The sequence below is a fragment of the Leptopilina heterotoma genome, unplaced genomic scaffold, assembly GCF_015476425.1.
Source record: "Leptopilina heterotoma isolate Lh14 unplaced genomic scaffold, ASM1547642v1 Lhet_275, whole genome shotgun sequence".
Lineage (NCBI taxonomy): Eukaryota > Metazoa > Arthropoda > Insecta > Hymenoptera > Figitidae > Leptopilina > Leptopilina heterotoma.
In genome coordinates this window covers 1497986-1520969 of record NW_025110983.1, presented here as the reverse complement: position 1 = coordinate 1520969, position 22984 = coordinate 1497986, and the positions used below count along the sequence as shown (strand labels likewise).

At 25.0% G+C, this 22984-nt stretch overlaps 1 protein-coding gene across 17 annotated transcripts in view; it reads right to left on the bottom strand.

The window, feature by feature from the left end:
- LOC122504024 (sodium channel protein para) overlaps window positions 1-22984 on the bottom strand; it is a 108690-nt gene that overhangs the window by 84215 nt on the left and 1491 nt on the right. The gene's annotated exons all lie outside the window — the stretch shown is intronic.

Here is a 22984-nt window from a genome sequence, read left to right as displayed (position 1 = left end):
TTTTTACTTCAAAAACGACCAATAAAATTCGAACCTTAAGGTAGAATTAATCTAGAAAACTATGGTTATAATTTTTTATTTCTTGCTGTTCAATTCCCTTCTCTCCTTGGAGACAGAACTAGAAAACTACGTTTATAATTTTAAAATTATAAAATTCGAACCTTAAGGTAGAATTAATCTAGAAAACTATGGTTATAATCTTCTATTTCTTGCTGTTCAATTCCCTTCTCTCCTTGGAGACAGAATTATACTAGAAAACTACGTTTATAATCTTTTATTTCTTGCTGTTCATTCAATTAATTCTAACTTGTTTATATTTTAATATTTTTCGTCGAAATTTTTTTTACAAATACTTCAAGTGTATACAAAAATACCCCAAAAGTTTTAGACTTCTGAAAAAAAATGTTTTTTAATAAAAAATACATAAAAAAAGTACTTTAAAAATTTTTTCAAAAAAACATTTTTTTATTTTTCCTTAAAGTAGTACTAGTATTAGTAGTAGTTTTAATTATAAAAAATTTGTTAATTGAACTTTCTATTAAAATATAAAATTTTTAACCTGAAGATTGGACAATTTTTATTAAAAATATTTATTAACATTAATTAATTTAATTAATTATTAGTATTAATTAATTGACTAAAAATCGTAAAAAATTATTTAAAAATAAATATGACAGTTATAGACTTTTTATTTTACTGAAAAGAAAATTACTTTATATTTATAAATCGAAAGAAAGCTGAATAAAAACGACCCTTTCATCACTATAATTATTATGACAAAAATAGAGAATTTTTTAAGCAAGAAACAAATAGTTAATTAATAATCAATACCAACATGTCATCGTGACGTCAAAATTTTTATCAATTCAAACAAGAAAGAAAAGGGGAAAAAAGAATTTATTTCAAAATTGATGGTAATTGAGGAAATGCACATTTACTCTAAGAGAGAAATTTTTTTTTACTGTTTTAGTAAGACAATTATAATAAATTATTTAAACATTAACACAGCAAAAATAAGTGACATAAATATATTGAAAATCTATCGATTTTTGTTCTTCATTTCCAAGGGAGGGAAAAAAGAATATCTCGATTTTTTTCTTTTTTGGTAGCAGAATTTCAATAATTTGATTCTTATCTTCGATGCTTATAACAAAAGGGGAGAAAAATTTATAAAATAAAAGAGAAAGAACGAGGAAGTAAATCTTGACATAAAAAAAATGTGTAGCTAAACTTTAATTTTTTTTTTCTTCATAATGTTAAAATTCAATTTGTGCACTTCTAGTATAAAGAAAATAGCATTCAAGTATTTCTAAGTTTATATAAAAGTAAGTGAAGTGTAAAAAGACAAAAAAAATGTAAAAGGACTTGTTTAATAATAATCAATAAAAGACGTCTGAAAAGTTGTTGAACATTAAAAAGTACAAAGTCTATATAATTTTATTTTGATTCTCGCCTTTTCTCTCGAATTCAATATTTAATAGTTAAGTAAACACTTTAAACGAAAAACAAAGTTTTAGATTAAAATATTTTCAGTCGACAAATTTTTTAATAAAGTATTTTTCCTGAACAGAAATTTTATAAACGAGAAATCTTTATGAGAATGATATTTTAAAAATTAATAACGTAAAAGACAGTTTTTTCTTTCGTACTCAAAAAATGATGAAGTAAAATAGTAAAATAAATAGATATTTAAAATAAAAAGTTCGTCATATTTTATTTGAGAAATTTTTAAAGTCATTAAAGAAAACTTTTCGCCTATTTTGAATAAATAAAAATAATAAATTTATTTATGTAAATAAATAAATTTAATTAAGTAAATAAATGAATTCAATTGAATAATAAAATAAATTTTTCTTAATGAATAAAAATAAATGAAACACTTCAAAAAATATTTTGTGATTATCCACATTATGTAAAATTTTCCAACACAGTCATTAATAAACTAGTTATCCTTGTTTTCTCCAAATAGTAAATAAAAAAAAACTTTTCTTTAGAAATTAGAAACCTTTTTTTCCTTTTTATTTAGAAAATAAAAGAATTTTTACTTTTTTGAGAAAAAAATTAATTTTTTAACATTAATATTTATCTGTTTTGTCATCTAAATCGTGTCATGATTCAAGGACACATTTACTCTCGAGATCAATAGCATATTGTGGTCATGTGAAAAGTAAAAGGAACCCCAAAATTACGTTAAATAAACATATCCCTCTCTAAATCTCCCCCTTTCCTAAGGAATATCGAATTTTATTTATAGCATGTCAGCATTTTTACAAAAAAAAAAAAAAAATCCCAAGAAAATCTGAGAAAAGAAAAGAAAACGTCACTCAAATTTCAAATAGATAGATAATAAATTTTTTTAGTTCGGTACAATATATAATTGACCTTTTAGGAATTTTTTTGACTTCATAACCCACTGTCCATTATATTAACAGTAAAAAATTTATATTTATTCAATGTATTAAAAAAACTAGTTGAACAATTTTTTTTTAAATTTTAAAGAATTTGATATAGATTTTGACGTAATCTAAAGGCCCCTACAAAATTAATCAATTAATAAAGTGATTAAACTTTAATAATTTACAGCAAATTAATTTTTTTATAACTTTACTTTTTTATTAATATTAGCAATAATAATAATAATAATAGAACAAAATCGAATCATAACCTAGTTTTTGACTCTTTTTCACTTGGTCTTGCTCTCTCTACAATATTCTTTAATCTATGGCCTCTTTCAATTTAATAAAATTATAAATATTGTCTGTGACATTTTGCACTTTTAATGACATTAATTATTAAATTATCCAATCAATATGAAAAGTTGTTAATTTCATATCGAAACTATAGGTATTAAATTAAAGTCATCAAATTTATTCATTGGCAATATTATCTCACGAAAAAATCGTCACTAGGAAATATACAAAACATTTATAAATTAATCACTACAATTACAAAAATTTTAATTAATTTAAGTTTTAAAATAATTTTAAAAAATTTAAAGAATTTTTTAAAATAAATTGAAATATATTACATATATTATATTATAATATATTATAATTATATATGATAATATATATTTATATTTTTATATTATTATTACTATTATTATTATTACATAATTTTAATATTCAGTGTTAAAAACTTAATCAAAACTTGAAAACTCGTTTTAATAAAAAAGTAATTTTGAATTTATAGGAAAAAATTTTCAAAATAAAGTATCTACAATTCCCCAGGTAAATTTTTTATGCAACCGAAATTAACGATTCCTTTTGATGGAAGTTTGTAACTGAAATATTTCTCTCTTACATCGTTTCTAGGTCGCATTTTCTTTATCTATGAAAAATTAAATTTCATTTTTAGTAGAACTAAATTTTTCTTGAAATTTTGTTTTCAATTCTTGCTACGTAACAAATTTTTTGATAACGTTTTAATTTAATTTTTATTTAACAATCTTTTTTTAAATTTAATTCAATTATAATTTGTATTTTATAATACGAATATAATATAATACAAATATAATATAATATACTGCAATATAATAAGTATAATAATGTCAAATTATTTATATTTTCCAACAGTCATTAAAAACATTTTTATTTTTTAATTCTTCTTTATTTTTCTCTTTTAAAGTATAGGGAAATAATAAAATTATGAAAATTATGAGTTGTAAATAAAAAGGAAATAAATTCTTTGCAATATTCTTTTAACATTAAAAATATTTTATATCTTGTTTTCTTTTAGAAAATAGTTAATAATTTACTTTTAATGTTTATTAACAGTGATTAAATGTAGATTTACTTTTTACTTCAATCCTCTTGAAAAGTGTCGTAAATATAAAATTATTTACAGTGTTTTACAATACGGTCATTATTAGAAAAAATTTCTACTTTATTTAATCCCTTTGCATTTTTTTAAAAAGATTTAAATGCCTATTTATTAATATTTTTTATAATTAACAATTAAAAATTAAAAATTTGTCTTTCGAAAGGAATAAAATAGAAAATAATGTTTAAATAGGTAAATTAATTTTAAATTAATTAATTTTTTGAATTTGTTTTGCAGTGATTAAAAATTGATACATATTTAATTCCAATCCCTCTTTTTCTTCCTCTTAGAAGATTAAGTAGACTTTTTTATTTATATTTTCCAACACAGTCATTAATAAAAACGTTTTTCAATTTTAATATTTACAAATTGCTCGTGATTTAATTCCACTTGTAATTTTCAAATAATTACTGTCATGATACCAACTAATAATATTTATTTTCAACTTGTAATTTAATTATAATTGTGATTTTATTGCAATTGTAATTCAATTATAATTGTGTATTAATTTCAATTGTAATTCAATTTTATTTAGGTTTTAATTTTAATTGTAATTCAATTACAATCATGTTTTAATTACAATTTATATTTTATTATCAACTGTAAATTTAATTTTTACTGTAATATCGTTTTAATAATTGCAGATCACAATTATGAGAGTTGATTGCGACTTTAATTCCCGGACATAGAATTGAAAAAAGAATGTAGAGCGTAAAATGTAATAAAGTGGAAACGCCATAAACTAAAAGTGACCTAGAGTGGGAACTATCATAAACTATGAATAAACGCCATAGACTGTACGTTGTAGATGGGAAAATATCGCAATTTCGACATTGGAATAAACTCTAAAATATGACAGGACATAAATATTCCTTGAAAATACTAATACAGAAATTTTTCTAAAGTGTTTCAATCCATTTCGCAAAATTTTAAATAGAATTCGAAAATTGAAAATATTTAAAAAAGAATTTGAAATTTTCACAAACTTTTTCATTGAAAAACCAGAGGAAAAAACTTTCCATTTATATAATTAATCTGAATTCCAAAGAATAATTTATTATTAACATAAATTTGAATATATTAGTCGACAAAAAAAAGTATTTCTCCATTATTGTGATAGTTAATAAATAATTCACAAATGAAACACTTAATTTGAAAAAAAAATTTTTCCTCGTAAATAAATTTACCTTAGGAAAATATTTCCCTGTGGTAAATAAATTATTCAAAAACAGATCAACAGAAATTTCCCTCTCACCGATCTGTTATCTCTTTTTGTCCAACTATTTTTGGGTCACGAAACATTACACAGACAATGATCAGCTGATAGCTTTGCCCTTTAGGTAAATACCATTGTAGTTAAAATTTTAAGCAACAGGGCGCGGGAAATTTAAATTAGGTCAATTTGCAAAAAAAAAATTTATCAAAAACTAAAATAACTTTTCCCTGCCTTTTTTTAAATCGTAAGTAAATTTTTTTAAAATACAATGTTGATAAATATTAAAGAAAGAAATATTTTTATTAGAAAATATTTTTTGTTTCTAGAATCAGTAGCAATTTTTCTTCTGCAAACGATAAAAATTTCTTGGGATAGGGTCAAAGTATCAATTTAGCTGCTCATGTAACTCGTAAATTGGAAAGAATAAGCCTCATAGTCAGTGTGCTATTGTCGCGCGCAAGTAGTTCAAAACCAGGTTGCAGGTGGTAAAGCAATCGATACAGCGACTACATTTCGCGCATGTTGTAGCACCGAAGGCGTACCTATCTATTACTTTCCCTTTTGCCAGTTATAAACCAAAGATCATAACCTCAAAAAGTAATAAATACCCCCCCCCCTCTATTTCTCTACCCCCAAACATTATTTTTATTATACCAAAAATACCCCCCCCCCCCACTAATTATATAAAAAATACTTTTAAAGAAAAACGATTGTCCAAAGTAACTTTTAGTATCTAGAGAAAAAGAGAGAGAAAGAGAGACAGACAGAAAAAGAAACTCGTTTCGTTCAAGTTGAAAAGAAATTGGTTACTACCTTTTCCCAACTTACTCCCACTTTTTTCTTTTATTGAGACAGATAACTTCTAAAGTGAGATTCTTGTTAGTTCATGGCAAATTGGATTGAAGGAAAAAATAACAAACAACGACCAATCAAATTCTAACCTTAAGATGGAATTAATCTAGAAACCTGTGTTTATAATCTGCTATTTCTTGCTGTTCTATTTATTTTTCTACTTTGTTCCCTTTTTTTTGGAAAAGGAAACAGTTTCGATAAGTTGGAACTCGAAACAAAAGAGACAGAAGGGAACATTTGTAGTAAATACCTATCCTTAAAAAAACGACCAATAAAATTCGAAACTTAAGGTAGAATTAATTTAGAAAAGAACGTTTATAATCTTCTATTTTCTGCTGTTCAATTTCCTTTTTGGAAAGAGATAAATATCATCAATTCGAAACAAGAAAGAAAAGATTGAATATCCAACAAAAAAAACACAAAGTCAAATTCGAAAATCAAGATAGAGTTAATCTAGAAAGCTACGTTTATAATCTTCTATTTCTTGCTGTTCTATTTCCCTCTTTCTTATGAAGGGAAACAATTTGATAGATTGAAACTCGAAAAAAAACGAAATAAAAAAAATATACATAGAGTTAATACATAACCTTAAAAAACCTCCAATAAAATTCGAAACTTAAGGTAGAATTGTATTTCTTGGTTTTATTTTTTTTATTCTCCTATTCCATTCTTTCGAGGGAAGGAAAAAATCTCCATAATTAGCAACTCGAAACAAACAAGAAGGAAATGAAAATAAATATCGAGTGGATACCCAACTTTAAAAAACGACAAATTAATTCGAACCTTAAGGTAGAATTAATCTAGAAAAATATGTTTATAATGTTCTATTTCTTGCTGTTCAATTTTCTCTTCTTTTCAATTCTCTTCTTGGAAAGGGAAAAACTTCGATATTCATAAATTCTAAACAAGGAAAGTAAATAAATAAGTGAATACCTAACCTTAAAAAAATGACCAGTCAAATTCGAACTTTGAAGTAGAATTAATCTAGAAGACTACAATTATAATTTTTTATTTTTTGCTGTTCTATTTCCTCCTTTCTTTGAGAGTGAAAAATTTCGATATTCACATATTCGAAACAAGAAAGAAAGGGAAATAAATATGAAATAAATACCTAACCTTAAAAAAACAAACAATCAAATTCAAACCTTTGAGTAGAATTAATATAGAAAAGTACGTTTATAATCTTCTATTTCTTGCTGTTCTATTTCCTTGTCTCTGCTATTCGCTTCTCGGAAAGGGAAAAAATTCGATATTCATAAATTCGAAACAAGAAATTTTGATATGACCTGTAAATATCATTGTAGGACAGCTATAAGTTTGCAATAAAAATTATGAAGTCTAACAAAATTTAATGAACTTTGTACTTCTTTTTAGAAAATGTTAAAAACAAATGACAATCACAATAAGCAAAATGAAAATTGTTTCTTACAACGAACAAGATTTTACAATGCGTCACACTTTAAACTTAATTAATTTTCTCAAAAACTTGTGACGGTTATAAAAATAAAAAATTTTAAGACCCCATATTTTCATAATTGCAATTTTTCATTTTCAAATTTGTCAAAAATAATGCAAATAATTTATTCTTAATATTACTAACGACATTTTTTCTTTTTTTCAGAAAAAATTTGGAGGGTTTTTATCATCATCTAAGCAGTACATAAACAGAGTATTAAGCGAATCTCATTGGGTCATGAAAATATCTGCAATGACATGGCGTGGAATTCATCCAATGTACAAAACTACGTTTATAATTTTCTATTTCTTGCTGTTCTATTCCCTTCATTCTTATAAAGGGAAACATTTTTATATTCATCAATTCGAAAGAAGAATTAATGGAAAATATAGTTAGTGTGAATACCTAACCTTTAAAAAGAAGAACAATAAAATTCAAACCTAGGTTTAAATTTTAATTTTACCTTAAGCTTAAGGTAGAACTGATCTAGAAAACTACGTTTATAATCTTCTATTTTTTGCTGTTCAATTTCCTTCTCTTTCTGTTCCTTCTTGGAACGACAAAAATGTCGATATTTGTCAATTCGGAACGCGAAAGGAAGGAAAATAAATTTGGCGTGAATACCTAACCTTAAAAAGCGACCAGTCAAATTAGGCGGAGAAGTTTATTTAATTTCTATTTGATCATAATAATTGTTGGTATATTAAACAGATTATGAACACAATCTAACGAATATGTTTTGTTCGAAACCATGAGTTTTTTGTATTACTAATATCAAATTTTTTCAAAATCTATCAGATAGATTGATAGAAAAATTATTTTTAATAATTTGATGCTTAAAAATTGTTTAAATAATAACTCCTAAAAAAAATTGAAATTTTGCAAATCAATTTTGGGAATTTGTTTTAATACGAAAATAATTTTAAAATTATTTATATGACATATAAAATTCTCTCCATAGAAAAATTAATGCCACACTTCAGAAATTTTGAGCCTTCCTTGTTTCTAATCCCTTATTGGGAAACGAAAAATTGCCATATTCGTAAATTCGAAACAAGAAAGGAAGAAACATTGGGAGTGAATACCTGAGCTTCTAAAAAACGACCAGTCAAATTTAAACCTTAAGGTAAATCTAATCTAGAAAACAACGTGTTTATAATCTTTTATTTCTTGCTGTTCAATTCCTTCTTTCTTTGAAAGGGAAAAATGTTGAAAGTTATAAACTCAAAATAAAAAAGAAAGAAAGGAAAATAAATATGGAGTAAATGCCTAAAGGCAATAATTTTGATATTAATCAATTCAAAACTTGAATAAAAGTAAAATATATTTGGAGTGTATTCCTAACCTTAAAAAACGACCAATAAAATTCGAACCTTACGGTGGAAAAAAATAATCTAGAAAACTACGTTTATAATCTTCTATTGCTTGCTGTTCATTTTCCTTCTCTCTTTCTGTCCCATCTTGGAAAGACAAAAATTTCGATATTTGTCAATTCGGAATTCGAAAGAAAAGAGTAAATATCTAACATTAAAAAAACGACCAGTCAAATTCGGAAATTAAGAAAGAGTTAATCTAGAAAACTACGTTTATAATTTTCTATTTCTTGCTGTTCTATTTACTTTTTTATGAAGGAAGAAATTTCGATAGTTTGAAGCTCGATACAAAAAAATTAAAGAAAATAAATTTGGCATGAATACCTAACCTTAAAAAACGACCAATCAAATTCGAACCTTAAGATAAAACCAATCAAGAAGACTACGTTTATAATTTTCTATTTCTTGCTGTTCATTTCCCTTCTATCTTTACAAAGAACAAAATTTTGAAAATTATAATCACGAAACAAAAAAAAAGAAAGAAAAATAAATATGCAGTGAATACCTAACCTTCAAAAAAAAATTTGTTGACAATAGCATTTCTATTGTTTGAAATTCAAGTAGAGTGGGAAAAGGTTGATTGGGGCAAGTGAGGGTAAAAGGGGAATAGTGAAGAAGACAGGTTGTAATTTCGTCTAGGTGTTTTATATATACATATAGATATAAAACTGTTTTTTTTTATTTCAACTTATATTATGTATCATCAAAGCTTCGTTTCCACCCCTGTAGAGGGGCGCGCGGGGTGTCTTTTCCACTGTATGTCGATTGTGAGTTCACACACCGCTTTAAAAAGGATGGGCCACTAACCCAGATTAAAGAAGGTCATCTCTCTCTCTTTCCCCGTTCGCGCGGCGTATAGCCTGCCCTCTTTTACAACATTCAACTTGACTCGCGCCGCAAAGGCGGATTTATTTTGCACAACTATATCTATACACGTTTATATTTAATGCCTACCGGCTTCGACAAACTTTCTTAAAGCAAACTTTACCCTGATGTGAAAAGTATAATTTTTAATCTTTTACCCCCCCCCCCTCCCTCTTCTATTCTTGCCTGCAGACCCCTTTTTTCTATATAAAGTTACTATTTTTTTTTATTATTGCGTGTCTTCGAAATTAGTTTCTCTCTAAGGAGTCAATATTTACAATAACTTTGAAAAAATCGATTATGAATGTTAAAAATGTTAATTACATAAAGAAAAGGGTTGAGAAAATGTTAATTTTATATAAAGTTAAAAAATAATATTCAAAAAATTGTTAACTTAAATATAATTAAAAAATATTTACTGAAAGAATATTTTTAAATTTCACTCTAAGATAAATGTTGATCAATTATTAATTTTCTAAAAAGTATATTGCGTTTGTTTTATATTTCTTTGTAAAATTTTCCAACACAGTCATTAACCCCTTCGCTGTGAAGAGAAAAATCTATAAAGTGGGTCCAAAATGTTAAGAAATTTTTTGGCAACCAAAATTTGTGAGATTCAGTACACTTAAGTTTTAGGGGTCGCTGATGACGAATCTGAAGTCAGATTTTCAAAATTCAAAATGGCGGATCCAAAATGGCGGACGTATTTTTTTGAATTCATCGGATTCGCTTGAAACTTGTTACTCGGGGGTTTTCAGGGTCGCTGATGACGAATCTAAAGTCAGATTTTCAAAATTCAAAATGGCGGATCCAAAATGGCTGACGTATTTTTTTGAATTCATCGGATTCGCTTAAAACTTGTTACTCGGGGGTTTTCAGGGTCGCTGATAACGAATCTGAAGTTCACTTTTAAAAATTCAAAATAGCGGATTCAATATGGCGAACATATATTTTTTAATTTCTCGGATTAGCTTGAAACTCGTTACTGTAACTAACACGCGTAATAAATAAACGAAAGGTAAACACTTAGAAGTCGGATTAATACCTATTGTTCCTCGAATCATTTTGAGTAAATTAAGGTATTTGTCGCGTAAATTCGTTTTCGTCAGATTTTTTTTAAATTTCACATAATTATTCTTTGGATATTTATCTACAAAATAAGGCCTATTAAAATAAAATTGACCGTCTGTAAGTCTCAAAAAATGAAATCAAAGTTTCGATTTTTAACATGTAAGGTATAGGAAAACCATATGAAAACCACAGATTTTTAATTTTTGCACTTATACTAATCGTCAGATTTTTTAGAAAAACTAAAGTTTCATTTATTGAACCAAAATGAACTTTTATAAAAAAAATGAAAATTTTTCACTGTCTTGTTTAAAAGATATTTAACGTCAAACTTGAAAAATTATTTTAACAATTACTGTAAATGACAGGTGAATTCGTAAACGTAGTAATAGCGCTTGTTAAATACTACAGCTTGTCTGCTACTTTTGGCGCGAAATTTTAAAGACGGCCATACGCCAAACTTGCGACGTTGCCACGATCGTTTTTCATGCGAGAGGTTATGAATATACATTGAGAACATCTGTATGTCAAACTGTACGTCCGCAAAAGTTTTTCGGAAACTCGCATTCATAATCGTTTTATAAGTACAGTCAACGGATACAAACTTTTGACAGTGACCAGTCGCGCGACAAATACCTTAAATCCAATGAATATTATAAATGTAGGAGTGTCCAAAATTTTAATAAGACGAATATACGATAATAAGACGATTTTATTATAGAAAAGTTGATTAATGTAAAATATCAAAACAAAAGACGATATGCTTTGTGCAAATTACATTCTAAGAATAGGGAGTGTTCAGAAATCATGTCTTTATTTTGGAAAATCTCTGCTTTTATAAAAAAAGAAAGACTCAACTTGGGTATTCATTTATTTATCATGTATTTTTAAAAAAATTCTTATTTTTTTTGTTTTTTTACGAGCGATTTCAAGCGTAACGACTAGTTTCAAACGAATTCGATAAATTCAAAAAATACGATCGCCATATTGGATCCGTTATTTTAAATTTTTAAAAATCTAACTTCATATTCGGAATCAGCGACCTCGAAAACCCCCGAGTAACAAGTTTCAAGCGAATACGATGAATTCAAAAAAATACGTCCGCCATTTTGGATCCGCCATTTTGAATTTCGAAAATCTAACTTCATATTCGTAACCAGCGACGTCGAAAACATTTTGATATAATTGTGTGAGATATTATTTTGATATGATAATGTATGCTGCCTGAGATTTAATATAATAAAAGTATCATTCAAAACAGTCTACTTTTGAGCAGCCATATTGGATTTTGGTTTTCGAATTTTCGAAATTTGACTTCAAATTCGGATTCAGCGTCGAAAATACCATAAGTAACGTATGTGTGACGTAAATTTACTTGTTTTTTCTGCCTTTTATCAATTTTGTTGTATGTACGTCTATAGACGTACCTCACACTGGAAGCCCACTTTCAAATGTACGTCTATAGACGTACCCTCACAGTCAAGGGGTTAATAAATACGTTTGTTTTATAATTATAATCCAAGTAGCATTTTATTTTCCAGAACATTAAATTTAAGAAAATGTTAAAAATGTTAATTTAAAAAAAACGTTAAAAATGTTTATTAATAAAATAAATTAGAAATGTTTATTAAAAAACACATTACAAATGTTAATTTAAGATAATTTTTAAAAAAACGTTCATTTAAGAAAATTAAAAAAATGTTAGTTTAAATAATTTTAAAAATAAAAATGTTTAATTTAAAATTCAAAACTACGAAAATATTAATTTCAAAGTTTACAAAAAGAAATGCTAATTTCGGACGAGAAATAATCACACAATATTTAAAACTTTTTGAACTGAAATAATAGTGAAAAAAAAGCTTAAATGTTACCCGACAATGAAGAAAAGGGCTCTTGAAAAATGTTCTCTATAAAAACTAAGAAGGCTTTGACTCTTGGGGTCAGAGGTCAATTCCACTACACATGGCGAAAACAAATGCTTTTCTTTTAGGCTGTTGAGTTTGCTCGACAATGCGTCAGCCTTGAATTCGGGTTGAATGAGAGACTATCGACATGACTGAAGGGCCTATTATTCAGAAATTGAGTGAGTGAGAGAGAAACCTGACGCGACACTTTAAATGTATTTACTCACGACTCATATGAGAAAATAGCTATTTTTTCCATTCCTCTGTCAATTTCTCTTTATTCCCTTTTGAAAATGAAAGAAGAAACCAAAGAAATCCTCTTCCAATCATTTATCCAGACAATTTCTCGCGAAATCTCCAAATATTACATTCATTTTTCAATATCACATTTCTCTTAAATATATATATATATATATATATATATATATATATATATATATATATATATATATATATATATATATATATATATATATATATATATATATATATATATATATATATATATATTATATATATATATATAGGAAAAAGTATATATGCCTTCTCGGATAATCATCTTTACTATTCCTGTTTGAATTAAATTGAAGAAAAAAAATTATATTGGAAGTTATGTTTAATGAAAAGAAAAATGCTTCTCTATTAAAATTTTTAATCAACGTACATAATTAAAGAAATTATTTTGAAAAACAGAAAAATAAAGATAATTAAATAAAACACACAGAAAAAATAAATATTATTTTTTTAATAAAAATTTTCTATCTAAATGTCCTTGTTTTATTTACTGTTGAAACTACTCAGACGATAAAGATTTTAATAATAATAAAAGTAATGATAGATATAATTTAATATTTTATTTATGAAAATAATAATAAAATTATTATAATAATACAATTAATAAAATAATTAATATAAGAAAAGAAATGTGTTTTTCGAAGAATATTATGTCTGACAAGAAAGCACTTCTGGTTTTATATACACGTCTGACCAAAACGAATTTGTACTACTGCGAAACGCGACGCCTTGTTATGTTTCTCCATTACTACACACAAGCGAATTCGTTCAAATTTATGTTATTTATATTACTTTATGTAATTAAATTTTACGAAAAATAAATATAATTAAAATCTGCTGTTTAAACTTTCTCTAAAATTAAAAATGATAATTTTAATAAAACGAAAAAATTTTTTTTGTCTCTAGTAGATAAAGTTTCATTCTCAATTATGTTTTGTGTATATGTGTATGTGTTTTGTGTACATGTGCAATTCAATATGCGTATATGTGCATGTGTTCTGTGTATATGTGCACGTTAATATCCATATATGTGTATGTATTTTGTGTATATGTGCAAGTTAAAATACATATATGTGTATGTGTTTTGTATACATGTGTAATTCAATATGTGCATGTGTTCTGTGTATATGTGCACGTTAAGATCCATATATGTGTATGTATTTTGTGTATATGTGCAAGTTAAATACATATATGTGTATGTGTTTTGTGTACATGTGCAATTTAATATGCTTATATGTGCATGTGTTTTGTGAATAAGTGCAAGTTAATGTCCATATATGTGTATGTATTTTGTGTATATGCGTAAGTTTAAATGTGCATGTGTTTTGTGTATATGTGCAAATTAATACATTTATATGTTTATACCGCAACTAGCTATCAATTTTCTGATTTATAAAATATTAATATTATCATGGTTAATTTGTGCTTTAATAGATCAAATTTCCAAGCGACCAGTCAACCCATCTAGATCTCTAATGTGACACATGTGAAAATAAATGTGACGCGATCTGAAGAAAGGGACCTTAGAAGCAAAAAATTATAGGTTATGTTTGCAATTTTTTAAATGAAAATACAATAAAAGGATCAACTGTCAATATAAATCATTAAAGTTTAAGTCTTCATTAAAACTAAAATATTTAATAAACACTGATTTTAATTCGAAATAAGTAAAAAGAAACTTTCAAACAAGAAAAAAGTAACTCTAACCCAACCTTAAAATGATTTGCTTCTAAGGTCCCTTTCTTCAGATCGCGTCACAAATGTGACGAAAAATTATTTCACATCTAGCTTGAAAATGCACATGTGCCAGAATTGTTGAAAAGAATGTGATGGCATTTGTCTGGACATAAATACAGACATATATTTATTATATATAAAAATATACATAAGTACATGTGTATATACATATAAAATATAAACTCGGTTTTGTAATTGGATTAAACGGAAATGAAAGGGAAACATAGACTCACCAACACATGATTGAGACGTTTAATGTCGAAAACTGACTGTATGCTTAAATTTTATCGATACATTCAATCGCAACTGAGGGACTTTGAATTTTGAGTATAATTGTCATGTTGTCAAGAGAAACATGATGAATAATACATATACACAATCCCCCCCGAACGAATGAATATTGACACTTTTCAATCAAGGAAATGTTCTAGTTTCTTTTCTAATTTCGTCAAAAAAATTTTCTCTCAATTCCAAAGCGAAATAATGATTTAATGACTCGACAAACATTTTTTTTTAAATTTACACATGTGAAGAAATTTTTATTTTAATCAAGTAAATTTTACTCCTAAGGGCATTTGAACCATCATGATATAAAAACTTATAACATTTAATTCATTTAATTTTTGTACGTAAGCATTAGGTATAAATATGGTTTAAAATTAAAAATTTTTCGACAAAAGTAGAAGCATTTACAAATTTCCAAAGATGCTAAAACTATATTTTCGAAGGAATTGAATGAATATTTATCAAGTATATTTTTGCCCTCGTATATGTCAATCTCATAACCAACATACTTTCCAAATTGGGAAGCAGGAGAAAAAGAAATGAGTTCTAAAAACCTATGTTAGATATATACGTACGTGTCTTGATTTTTTATGCCACAGATGAACAATTACAACAGATCAATTTCTGTTCCCTTTCAGGTCGAGGAAAAAAATCCCCCTAGGGGAATTCTTATATAATTACAGTTTTTGAGTAATTAAGACATTAGTGTACAAGTGGTTTTTTCAGAAACAATCAATAACAATTAGCTGGAGATAATTGAGAGGGATTTTTGACAACTGCTCATAAAATCATAAATTGAGCCTCTTTTGTAGTCATAGACATAGACGAGTGTTTTCAATATTGTTGAGGGACGATGTAACTAAATTTATCGCTATATCTAATAAAACCCTAACAAAGAAACGAACTTAACGTGGGGTCAGAGAAATTTCAGAAAAAAATGTATTAAAACTAACTTGCGTCTTGGAAAAATTTCATAGTTTTTTCAGTGAAATTGTTATCAAACAAACAAATTATAAATCCTTTCAGAATTGACTACAACAATAAATAAAACTGATTTAAAACTCATATTTTTAATGCTGACCATAAACCCTAAGAACCATAATAAATAATTCCCTCGAGTGCAAAAATTGTACCGAATATTAAAAATTATGCAAATTTTTGAAAATCAAAAAAAAAATTTTTTTTTCCTTATAAGTGGAAGGCAGGAGTTGGACATTAAAATTTTTTACGAGGAGGCGTGATACCAAAAATCGTAAAAGTATTGTATATGAAAGGAAGTGATCAAATTGATCTGTAAAATTATCCGTTTTTCGTTCTAAAGGTCTATATAAACCTGATCAATATCCAGTTCTAACGTGCGGTACAATAAACTGTATGTGTGCCATATTGACTAGCGATTTCATATAAACACCGTCACATTGGAAGGTCACACATACAGAAACTAACATTCATAAAGAAATATATACACAAGAAGAAAACTTTTGTAACGTGTTCTCAACCAATCACAATTTTACACTCGACTAACAATAAGAAAAAAATCTCATACACATTGTATTATACTATATACAAGGGAAATAAAAATAACTCGAAAAAAATAAAGAGCCAACATTATTAAAGAGAAGAACCATATTTTTATAGTTGAGGAAGATCATGTTTTATGTTACCTGAGAACCGTAATCGGAAAATATAAGTAATAATTTTAAAAAAAAAATTTCCTTCCAAAGGAAAAAGAACAGCAAGAAATAGAAGATTATAAAAGTACTCTTCTTGATTAACTTTATCTTAAGGTTCGAATTTGATTGTTTTTTTAAGGTTAGGTATTTACGCAAAAACTCGACACAAAAAGTGTCGAGTTTCAAACTATCAAAATTGTTTTCCTTCTTAAGAAAAAAGGAAATAGAACAGCAAGAAATAGAAAATTATACACGTAGTTTTCTAGATTAAGTTTATTTTAATTTTCGAATTTGAGTGATCGATTTTTTAAGGTTAGATGTTAACTCTTTTCTTTCGAATTCCGAATTGACAAATAACGAAATTTGTGTCTTTCCAAGATGGGACAGAAAGAGAGAAGGAAAATGAACAGCAAGCAATAGAAGATTATAAACGTAGTTTTCTAAATTAATTCAACCTTAAGGTTCGCAATTAATTGGCCAATTTCTTAAGGTTAGGTATTTACTCCGACCGTATTTTTCATTCTTTCTTATTTCAAATTCGATAAATATTGTAATTTTTTTCTTCCTAAGAAGGAAGTAGAAACAAAGGCATAGAACAGCAAGAAATAGAAGATTATAAACATAGTTTTCTAAATTAGTTCTACCTTGAGGTTCGAATTTGATTGGTCGTCGTTTTGAAGGTTAGGAATTCACTCCAAATATATTTTCCTTTTCTTCAGGTTTCGAATTGATGAATATCGAAATTATTGCCTTTTAGATATTCACTCCATATTTATTTTCCTGCCTTTCTTTTTTATTTCGAGTTTATAACTTTCAACATTTTTCCCTTCCAAAGAAAGAAGGAATTGAACAGCAAGAAATAAAAGATTATAAACGTAGTTTTCTAGATTATTTTCATTCCTTTCTTTTTTGTTTCAAGTTTATAACTTTCAATATTTTTTCTTTTCAAAAAAAAGAAAATAGAACAGCAAGAAATAAAAGATTATAAACGTAGTCTTCTTGATTAGTTTTATCTTAAGATTCGAATTTGACTGGTTGTTTTTTTAAGGTTAGGTATTCACGACAAATTTATTTTCCTTTCTTTCGAGTTCCGAATTGACAAATATCGACATTTTTGTCGTTCCAAGAGGGAACAGAAAAAGAGAAGGAAATAGAACAGCAAGAAATACAAGATTATAAACGTAGTTTTCTAGATCAATTTTATCTTAAGGTTAGAATTTTATTGTTCGTCTTTTTGAACCTTAGGTATTCATACTAACTATATTTTCCATTAATTCTTCTTTCGAATTGATGAATATAAAAATTTTTTCCTTCATAAGAATGAAGGGAATAGAACAGCAAGAAATAGAAAATTATAAACGTAGTTTTCTACATGGATGAATTCCACGTCAAGTCATTGCAGATATTTTCTTGACCTAATGTGATTCGCTTAATACTCTGTTTATACACTCTTTAGATGACAATAAAAGAAACCCTGCAAATGTTTTCTGAAAAAAATAAAAAATGTCATTAGTAAGATCAAGAATAAATTATTTGCATTATTTTCTCAAAAAAATATGAAAATAGAACAGCAAGAAATAAAAGATTATAAACGACGTCTTCTAGATGAATTCTACTTCAAAGTTCGAATTTGACTTGTCATTTTTTTAAGGTTAGGTATTCACTCGTTTCTTTACCTTTCTTTCTTGTTTTGACTTTATGAACATCAAAATTTTTTCCTTTCTAAGAAGGGAATTGAAAAGAAGAGGAAATTGAACAGCAAGAAATAGAAGATTATAAACGTAGTTTTCTAGATTAGTTCTACCTTAAGGTTCAAATTTGATTGGTCGTTTTTTAAGGTTAAGTATTCACTCCAAATATATTTTTTTAATGACTAGATTTCCCTGTTTCTATATTAATTAATTAATAAATAATTTACATCCTTCCTTGTCGTTTATACCGGCCCTATTTATTAACACGCATTACGACGTATTCTCTAAATATTCCATAAGACATAAAATTACAAATTTTGAATAAGTGCTTCAAAACCATACGCTGAATGCCTCGTAAGTACATTTAAGACTACCAACAAATTATAAAATAAACACAAATAGAACAAGAACTGAAAAATTTACCAACTAATTTAAACTATAGAGAAAAATTTCCCCTACTTTTTTAAAGCCCTAAAATTTATAACATAACTAACAATTTAAAAAATCCTTCGAATCCAGAATTTCTACAAACTAAAATAATACATAGTTTTTCTAAGGGTATCAAATTAAGACAAAAAAAAGTATCAAAATAGTTGCAAAGCAAAGTTTTAAACGTTTTTTTCTAAATATAAATTCTAAAAAAAATTCCGAGTACCACCATGTGTCGAACAAAGCTCTTCTTTAATTAAAAAAGCTCCAATTTAATAAAGAAAATCCCAAATTTGATATTCGACTCCATAAATTGTTTTAAAAAATTGTCAAGACCAGCGACGTTTATCAAGATACAAATATTTAATAAAATTTTTAAGAATAATTTTTTATTTTAACTATTAGTGGATTTAAAGTATAGTGTAAATTTTCATAAACAAAAAAAGAAGCTTTTAGTGTCACAAATTAAAAAAAAACAAAATCCAAATAGTGTCAAATCGTAAAAAAAATAATAAATTGTAGTTTCTAATGGATGAATGCAAAGCCTACAATCAAAATAATTTCAAAAGACAAAAAATGTAAAGAAGACAATTATGCAGAAAAATGTCTATAAACCAATTTAACGTAATAACCCATAAAATTTCATATAAGACACCCAATCAATCATTTTCCCCAAAAAGTAATTAATAAAGATATATTAACCAAACAGAAAAAAGTCAAAAATTGCTTTTAATCGTTTTTTGACATCTCTCACGAAAAAAAAACACTAATGGCTTTGTTTTACTTAGAAAAGCAACTAATTAATAGTTAATGTTTTTCTAATAGTATTAAAAATTACTTCTTTTTAATTATATAACTATATATTCTCAATTCCGAAGGGTCTATAATGATGCCTATGCGTGTTTCATTTATCAAGAACTGAGATTAGATTAGAGGGAGGGGGGGTTTATTATGAAAAACTAGTCATCGTGCTCTTCCCCTCTAACAAGTTACCCAAAAAAAAATATTTCCTGAATCTAAGAAATCAATCCTGATTTTTATACTAATTTGATAATACAAAATTTTTTCTGATTAAATTACGTTTCCTGACAATTACAATTTTCTTTCAGCAACTAGATTATTTTATTGTATAACTATAATTATATTTAAAACAATATTTTGCCTCACTCATGTTAATAATTTTCTTAAATTAAAAAAAAACTACTGTCGTAAAAAAATTATATAGTAATTAAATAAAATTTTTTTCAAATGGAAACTAATTTTTTTTAAATCAAAACTAAAGTTTTTAAACAAGAACTAATTTTTAACGCATGTTGGTCGTAGTCGTTAAGGCACCAAGAAGCGCAAATTTGTCATGCGTTCGAATCCCTCCGAGGGTAAATATTTTCATTTTTGACATAAACTAATTTTTCTTCAATAAAATACAATATTCTGTACCCCACAGAAAATTATTTTAATCATAAAATTAATAAATATTATAAATTATGTTTTTTAATTAAATATAATTTTTTTTGATCGATAAGTAATGTTTTTTAAATCGAAAAATATTTTTTTTGTATTGAATATGTAATGAATTTTTGAACAAAAATAAATTATTGTTATTATGATTTTTTAAATTTAGTTTTTATTATTATTATTTATTATTATTTTTAGTATCTATTATTTTTATTAATTTTATCTTTTTTTCAGTATTCAGTTCTCCAAGTTTTTTAATTTTACTCTTCTTTAACTTATTTTTAATAACAAATTTTAAAAAATAGAGACGTGCAGTTATAAGAAAAAATAAATTTGATTTCCTTATTATTGACGTGTGAAATATGGTTGAAGAAAAAAAAAGCGATTAACGCATTGAGGGATTATCTCTCTATACATGTATATATAGAGTACGAGGGATGAATAAAAAAAGTCAAAAACGTGTTTCCTTTCAAAAATTTCCAATACTTGCGAAAAGCGATATTGAAAAATTCCACCGTGTTTGTGAGATTTTATTGAATAGCAGTTATATTTCTCTTTCCATTTTATTTATAAAGAATATTTAATAATTATAATAATATAACAGAAATAATAATAATAAAGGACAATAATTAAAATAGTAATCATAATTGCAATAATAATAGTAATAAAAATTGTAATAATAATAATAATAATAATAATACTAATAATAATTCAATAATAATCTAATAATAATTCAATGATAATTTAATAATAATCTAATAATAATTAAATAATAATTTAATAATAATAGTTTTCAAAATTGTTGAATAATAATTTGATACACAAAATTTAATGTGGTAAAATTTACTTTACATTGGCAAATTGTTTATTTAAGGCAAAATGTTTCAAGTAGAATTAAATTAATGTTTAATTAAAATGAAATTAGAATGAAATTAAAATAAAATTCAGACTAAATTGATATTAAATTAATAATATATTGGTAGTAAATAAACTATTAAATTTTATCTTTTTTTATTTATTTACCCCATAAACCCCTTAAAAAACATTTATTTATTTTTCATATTTTTCTCATTATTTGTTTTTTTTCCTAAGAAGTATTTAAAAGGTTATACGGTTAGTTCGAAAAGTGTGTCATTGAAATTTCCGATCGGTATCTGCATTCTAGTTTAATTAAATTTCAACCTAATTATTAAACCAATTGATTTAATTAATTTTCAAATAGCCAGAATTGAGTCACTGACCGGAATTATAATGCTACTAAAAACTTATATTAGTCGAGATTTTAAAATTTCCCCAAAAAGTGGAATTTAACATATTGAATGTTTCTTTATTGTAAATTCAATTTTTTTTATTAGGCTGTGAACGAAATTTTCCAGCATGTCAAATAGATTTTGTTTTTATTTTAAAATATAAGAAAATAAAATAATAAATTTAAAAACTAAATTTTAACAGATAAAGTTTTGAAAATGAAAATAAATTTAAATAAAAATTTTAGAAATAAATTTAAATAAATTTAGGTATACATAAAACGAAAAGAAATTTTAAAAAAAGAATAAAAATCAAATCGGAAAGATACCAAATAAGGGTATACAAATGATTGGTTGAAACATTTTTTTAAAAGTATAAATAAGAAAAAATCAAGACATTAAATTATTTACTAATTAATTATAATATTTAAATATAATCAAATGGATATTTAATTTTTGATTTGCATATTATTTAAATTATTTTTTAAATAATTAGTTAATTATTCTTTAAATTAATTTAATTAAGTTAATATTATTTAGCATCAAGAGTAGATGTCATAATAGCATAATATTATTATAATATTATTATTTTTAAATATTCCTAATTTTCCAACACAGTCATTAATAAACACCTTTTCTTCTAAATTCGTATCAATCTTTCGATACTATTACAATTTGTTGTTATTTGTTAACTATAATTTATTGTTATTTACAAATTATAATTTGTTACTATTTATTAATAATCTTGTTATTTGTTAATTATAATTTTTTTATTATTTATTACAATCTTGTTTTTTGTTAATTATAATTTTTTATTATTTATTAGTTAATATTATTTAGCACCAAGAGTAGATGCCATAATAGGATATTATTATAACATTAATTATTATTTTATAAATATTCTTAATTTTCCAACACAGTCATTAATAAACACCGTTTCTCCTAAATTTGTATGAATCTTTTGAGATACTATTACAATTTGTTGTTATTTGTTAACTATAATTTATTGTTATTTACAAATTATAATTTGTTACTATTTATTAATAATCTTGTTATTTGTTAATTATAATTTTTTTTATTATTTATTACAATCTTGTTTTTTGTTAATTATAATTTTTTTATTATTTATTAGTTAATATTATTTAGCACCAAGAGTAGATGCCATAATAGGATATAATTATAACATTAATTATTATTTTATAAATATTCTTTATTTTCCAACACAGTCATTAATAAACACCGTTTCTCCTAAATTTGTATGAATCTTTTGATACTATTACAATTTGTTGTTATTTGTTAACTATAATTTATTATTATTTGCAAATTATAATTTGTCACTATTTATTATTATTTACAAATTATAATTTGTTACTATTTATTATTACAATTTTGTTATTTGTTAATTATAATTTGTTTATTATTTATTATTTGTTAATTACAGTTTGTTACTATTTATTATTACAATTTTGTTGTTATTTGTTAATTAGTTATTTTTATTATTACTACCATTATTATTATTAATTATTATTAAACATATTATTATTATTATCAGTTAATGAAAATACATAACAGTGACGAGACAATACAAAAAATGGGTAACAATCCCAGTTCCAAATGT